This window comes from Macaca nemestrina, chromosome 15 (genome assembly GCF_043159975.1).
Source record: "Macaca nemestrina isolate mMacNem1 chromosome 15, mMacNem.hap1, whole genome shotgun sequence".
Classification (NCBI taxonomy): Eukaryota; Metazoa; Chordata; class Mammalia; order Primates; family Cercopithecidae; genus Macaca; species Macaca nemestrina.
The window spans coordinates 62,404,727-62,411,772 of NC_092139.1; the positions used below are offsets into that span (position 1 = coordinate 62,404,727).

Here is a 7,046-nt window from a genome sequence, read left to right on the forward strand (position 1 = left end):
GGAATAGCCTGCACCTGCAGTGAGGATGTACGCCATAGGGCACACATAACTCATGTTAGGGAGAAAACGTATAATTTTACTCAATGTGAAAACATCTTCGGAAATAGCTCACTCCATGCTGTCCAGATGCATTTCTGTACTGTAGAGACTAAGAGTCATCAAAGTGAAAAACCTCTGCCCCGCTCCAAGTTCTGCTTCACACAGGAGTAATACTACTGGAGGGAAAAGCCATACATGTCCCAAGTGAGGGAAAGCCTTTACATATCAGTCATTTCTTATGAGACATATGAAAATTCACACTGGATAAAAACCGTATGAATGTAACAAAAGTCAGAAAGTCTTTAGATATTCCCTACACCTGAATAAACATTTAAGAAAGAGCATTCTGGAGAAGCCCTATGGATGTAAGGAATGTGGGAAAGTCTTCAGCAAGCTTCAAAACATGCACATATAAGGAGCCACGCTGGAAAAGAAAAACCCCTATAAATGTGACAAATGTGGAAAAGACTTTGCAAAGTCATCAGAATTAAAAGTCATCTTAAGATTTACAATAATGAGAAGCCCTGTGGGTGAAAACGGGGAAATCATCATTAATTTTTTCACCATACTCAATATGAGAGGAGGACATACTGGAAGGGAGCTCAATGAGTTAACATGCATAAGAACATCTTCCTGAACTCTCGTATCTTATAGAAGTGTGAAAAGAAACCCTCTGAAAGTAAAGTCTATGGAAAGCCTTTTCTCTTCATTCATCTTGAGTACCTATTTGTTCTCACACTGGAGAGAAGCTGTGAAAGTAAGGAATATGAAAAAAAGCCTCAGTGTTGCCTTAGACTCATAATTCATACAAGAACTCACACTGCAGAGACGGCTTGTGGAAGTAAAAAATGTAGAAAAGACCTCTTTAAACACTTATCCCTCCTGTTGCACAAGATTCCACGCCCTGGAGGGAGACTACAGTGGGAATGAACATAAGAAAGTTTCAGTTCCAGCTCTTCACTTATTGGGCATGAATGAGCACATAGTAGGACTGAAGCACTGTAAACGTTAACAGTGTTGCCATTATCATTGTCTTATCCTTCAAGTAGAACCCAAATTCATACTTTTCTAGTTTTTCCTTTCTTAACAAAATGGTATAAGATGACAGATATCAGTCTTAGCACCCTTTCCGCTCTGCCACGTTAATGTTGCTATGTAGTAGCTTGGTTACAATTCACTCACACATGGTTTCATTCTCAATGTGAAGCCCTCTCTGCGCTCCATTCACTTTAGATTTAGAATTCATCTCCTCCATGATACCTTTTTTGTCAGTTTGTTTTTGTTGGTCACAATTTGACTACATTATGGTCACATTATGCGGTTTTAATGGTGCCGATTTGGTGTACCTGTTACGACTTTCATTTCGGTGTAATAGGGTCAATTCTGTCCATTTCCCTGCTATATCCATTATTCTCATCTTCTTCACTAAGGGAAGATGGAACTTTTTACAAGGAGCACTATTGAAATGCCTTTATTTATGTCGTTATCCTTATTTTATTATTTAATTAAATTTTTTTTTTTTTTGAAAAATGGTCTCACTCTGTCTCCCAGGCTGGAGTGCAGCGGTATGATCAGAGCTCACTACAGCCTTGAACTCCTGGGCCGTTGTGATCTCCCAGCTCAGACTCCTGAGTAGGTAGGAGTGCAGGCATAACAGGTGTGCACCACCACGCCAAACTTGTTTGTTTTTGTAGAGACTGAGTCCCTTTATGTTGCCTGGAATGGTTTCAAATTCCTGGGCTCAAGTGATTCTCCCACCTTGGCCTCCCAAATTGCTGGAATTACAGGCATGGGCCACCATGCCTGCCCCTGATTAATGTCTTTAAATGAGTTTCCCAGTTTTTCTCATAACTGCAGTGAGCAGAGCTTATAGTCCTGACCAATGTGAAATGCAGAATTCACTGGTTTGGATTTCTGAAAATCTGTTTGGAAATGGGAGAGTTATTGTTACTCTCTTCTTTTAACCAAGTTCCCTTTGCTCTTTCTGCTCGCTGCTCTCTGGGAATAGGATGAAATGCCCAGAGTCAGGATAAGCCACTTGAAGACCCTTGGAATGATGCTCCCAACAACAAAACCTTCAATATACAAGATTTCTAACTCCCTAAAGGCATGTTGGATATCCATGGCTGCCCTGGACTTTTTCTGGACTTGTTTCATGAAAGTAAGCCTTAATAGAACTAGGAAACATTTTAGGAGTGATATTTATAACAAATTGAATGATAAACCTAAAAATGAATAAAACAAAATACAAAAATAAAGAGAATAGATAAAATGGGCTTACAGATGCCGATTGGCCACAAATCCTTGGCTCTCACCCCCATGGATGCCTCACCTACTGTGACGCTTGGAGGGCTGGCAGCCATCACTCAAGAAATCAGAACACAGTGGCTTCTACTGCAGCATCAGGGAGCAAAACCTAAGCCTGTCAGCTCTCAAGAAACATACTTGTGTGTGTGTGTGTGTGTATATATATATATGTGTGTGTGTGTGTATACACGTGAGATAAATTTTTTCTGTGACTTTGACCTATCTCATGCTAAAACGATACATTGAGTTAAAACTAGTGCAAATTTCTGGCAACAGAACTTCATCTCCCCATTACTTATCCAGGGCATTGAAAATTGGCCCACATCACAGATCCTTAAGTCATTCTCTGAATCATGAGGAGAAAAGAGAACAGAGAGAACTCCATGTATGTTCCAGTCACAGGGCTGAGTGCTGTGTCTACATGATCCCTCTTGGTGCTTGCCACAACCCTGCAAGAGAAAAGTAAAAACTCAAACACACACTCACACACACAGACATACACACGCACATGCTCAAACACAAACTAGAAACTACAGAACAAAGAAAGCATTGACAACTAATAGAAGCATAGTGCTGGCCAAGCAAGGTGGCTCATGCCTATAATCTTAGCACTTTAGACCAGGAGTTCAAGACAAACCTGGGCAACATAGGAAGAGACCATCTCCACAAAACATTTTCCTAGATAAACATTTTTAAAAAGAGGTATAATGCCTAAGGGCTCAGGGAAGCAATACCCCTATGGCTGTGTAGTAAGCAGCAGGCAAAGTTGCTTGTCAGAACAAAGTGGTAGTGATTCCAGGCTTCCTTTGCACACTTAGCCAGGAGACTGGTGAGCTCAGCACTGCCTGGGTTCACTTTACCCTTCTACAGCTCTAAAGCTCTGGCAGGTGGGACCTAAGCATAAGAGAAAGTGATATTATGCAGGACTCTCTTGACCACATGTGATGGAAACCTAACTCGATCCAGCAGAACATTGAGTTAATTCGCTCTAATTACTAAAAACGTCCGTGAGTAGATGGGCTTCTGGCTCAGTGGGATCAGGGGTCAACTAACATCAACCAAGGCTCATTCTGTCCCTTCATTTCCTGTGTCAGCTCTGCTTTTCAGGTAGGCTATTTTGAGAGAGCAGCAAAAAATGGCCCCATAAATTTCATATCACTTACTTCCTTGGAAAATGCTATGCCAGTAAAAAGCAAGCACCTCATTCCTAGCAGTTTCACCAAAAGTGCAGGGATGACTTCCATGAGCCCAGCTTGGATCACACGCCCACTCCTGAATGAATTACCCTGCTGATCTGACTGCCCAGGGTGGATCAGCACCTCCCAAATCCCATGGGCTAGTATCGAAAGAGTGGTCCTCCCATGCGAAAAACGGAAGGACAGTACCAGAGGAATATGGGCGGGAGGGCCTCATCTCTAGATAAAAAGTATGAGCGTATTTGTGTTCTTTGTACACTCATTTATATGGTCACCGGGAAGAAAATGAGAAAAACTCACACACGACTTTCTACAGGCCTCTGTGCTTTGTTTCCAACACTGAGCTGTGAGAAATTTAAGTATTAAAACAAAACTTTGAAAATAAATAACAATTTGGGACAATGGGGCCAGTTAGCTGATGCAGCACAGGTGAGCAGTTCTTTTGTGCCCCTGAGGACACAATTCCCAGGAGGCCGCCTGTGGTCTCCTAGGAGAAGTGTGTGGGCACCCACAGGCTGCAGTTCCACCTTTTCCTTCCCTGGACTCTCAGGAAGACAGGAGTTCTGGATTCAGCTGAACTGAGTTCAAGTTCAGGCTCTGTGACTCACTGGCTGTGGAATTCTGGGTGAGTCACTTACTCTTCTTGAGTCCCATATCCTCCTTGGTAAAAGGAAGAGGTATAGTTATTGTTAGGTTTTGAAGGCAAGGCGAGGGTTAAAGAAAGACAGAGAGACAGTTGGCAGCTTCAACAGCAACTTCTTTATTGCCAGCAAAACCCTGGGGAGGATTAAACCAGCTTAGTGCTGGCACAACTGCCGCTCACAGGCTGGGGTAATCTTGGGACTGGGACGGCGGGGTCCGGGCGGTAGAGCTTGTTGCCCAGCAGGATATGGCAGGGATGTTCCTGCAGACAGACTGTGGAGCCTTTGCCCGGGACGATGTGATACGGATGTTTCTGCAGTAAGGCAGACAGGAAGGATGTTTCTCATGGCCCGAGTTCCCATGGAACGTTTCACTCTGACCAGGGTCTGCAACATGGCTGGAGGTTTACAACATGGTACAGGTTAGACTAACAGTAACATCTCCCAGGTAGACAGTTCTACAAAGTAAACTTCCCTTGAACATCTACACTCTACCAGACATGGTGCTGGGACCCAGGTCACAGGAGGAACTGGACAGATGAGGTCCCTGCCATCCTGGTGCTCATGTCTGACACAGGAAGCTAATGGGTCATAAGACCAGGTCAGATGCTGGTGGTAATGAAAGACATTACCAGAGTGAGATGAGCTAGAAAGAAACGGAAGGAGCTGTTCCAAACACAGTGGCAGGTGGAGACCCCTCCAAAAGGTGACTTTTGAGCAGAAACCTGAGAAATGCCCGACCAGGGGAAAACCGAGGGTAAGGTCCACAGAAACAACTGCTGTGGAAGGGGAAAGCGTGTCATCATCCAAAACCAGGGAGGAGACCCACAAAACTCCACTCCTATGGAGCAGAGGGGCCTGCAGGGAGACACAGGATTCTGCTGCTCATGTGGGTATCTGCTTCCCAGCAGGAAAGGGGACCATGCAGGATAGAGGGGCTAAGTGAATCCTGGGTTGTGGGGTTACGGGTACCGGTGCTGACTCACTGTTGGAGGTGAGCCACAAGAGGAGGCTTAGAACCCCTACCTGCAGCCTTTCCATTCTAATAAGGAGATTGTAGTGTGGTCAGTGGTGGTATCCGGAGACCGTTGAAGGGCACACGGAGTGATACCTCCTCTGGCCTCCACTCTCAGCTGCAGATTTTCCGAGTTCCTGGAACAGCTTCTCCGTGGCCCCATCAAAATGGAGGGTGGTGACAGCACACACGAGATGCTAACACCGGGGCCCTGTGCCATACCACCTGCTTCCCTTGGCCCTGCCCAAACCTTTGTAAACAGCTTTTTCTTAATGATCCTTCAGTCGCTTCAAGGTCCCTGCCAGCACCTGACTGCCACATTCCCCAGAGGGACCAGGCTCCTCGGCACAGGAGCTGAGGTTTCTACAGGCACAGAGGAAACACTGTCCCAGCTGTTGGAATGGAGTCAGGAGTGGAAAACAGAATGCTTGTTCTCATGCTCAGACTCACCAATTGTTTCATTTCATCGCACCAAGGCTGTGTGGCATTTTGAAGGAGAATTAGTAATCTACATAATTACAAATTATGTTCTTAAAGGAAGCTGCTCAGTGCCATGCCTGAAACAAGGTGAAACTCCATGAGGAGATGTGTGAGAAGCCAGGGTGCCATAGTTACAAACCAGGACTCCAGGTGCAGACTGCTTGGTTCAAACCTGGACCAGTGGAATGAATTTTCGCAACTCTCCGTATTGCTCTTTGCCCCAGTTTTTCCATCTAACAACTAGAAGTAAAAACAAGGTTATTGTGAAAATTAAATGAATTAAAGTAAGCAGAGAGTGTCTAAAACAACACCCCCAGTCACACAGTCAGCACTGAGCATGTTTTTCTTCACTACTCTTAATGAGGTAAGAGTGAGTGCACGGGCAACACCCATGAGCCTGGGCTTTCTATGGCACAGGCATCAGAGATGCCACTTTTGAGGTCCTGCATATATTCTTTTGACATTGATAAGGGAAGAGTCTCATGGGTGAGGAGCAAGCAACCACATTGGGGCCAGACAACCCATGGTCAAAGTTGAACTCCACCACTGTTCAGCTGGGTGACTCTGGGCAAGTGACTTTCCCTCTCATGTTCCTTTTTCATAAAAACTCTAGGACAGTAATTCGACTGCCAGTCCTTCCTTAGGGTGCGAATCTCAGGAAACACTGGTAGAGCCATGGGGAACAGAGACAGGAAAGGAATGCAGCAGTTAACGGGACCTTCATCAAGAAAGTTTCCACTGTGGCAGCCAGGACTCAGCCCTGCCAGGTACCTCCGAGAGACAGCATAGAACACGCGCCTCAGAGTCATCTCACTCAGAGCAAGGGAGCTGCGGTATTTATCCACTGATGCCCACCAGTCAAACCTCAGGGACCCTTCCAAGGTCATGATTCCTCCAGAATGTCCTGCCTGCACTGCAAGGGTCAGACCTGGGGTTGAGGGCAGGGCCCCTGACAGCACCTCCAACAACGAGCAGGAACACAGCCTGGTGTGGGAAGTTTCAGTGAGTCACTGATTCCAACACACACACACATACCTTCACACACCACACTCTAACACCAACACATACATGCATACATGACTGTTGTCCACTTAGATCCTGGTGACTCCATGGGATGGACGATAAGGCAGGAATCAGAGGGAAGAGCAAAATTAAGGGGAGTGAATGTCTTAAGAACAAAATGCACATTGAGGCAGAAAATCAAGGGGGAAGAGGAGTGGTCTGGACACCAAATGCCTGCTGGGTGGCACCTGCTCTACACACACTGTCACTAATTCTCCAAGCAGCCTCATGAGGTAGAAGAAATTCCCCTCAATTTACAGATGACAGAAACCTAGTTAAGAAAAGAAAGCTGATTTTACCAGTGTC

At 45.4% G+C, this 7,046-nt stretch overlaps 1 long non-coding RNA gene across 1 annotated transcript; it reads right to left on the bottom strand.

The window, feature by feature from the left end:
* Positions 1-4,286: 4,286 nt before the first annotated feature.
* LOC139358564 (uncharacterized) lies at positions 4,287-6,735 on the bottom strand. The gene is made up of 2 exons (XR_011613710.1): positions 6,534-6,735; positions 4,287-5,918 (listed from the first exon to the last, which is right to left on the bottom strand). It is a non-coding gene; the product is annotated as an uncharacterized lncRNA (long non-coding RNA).
* Between the last annotated feature and the right edge of the window lie 311 nt (positions 6,736-7,046).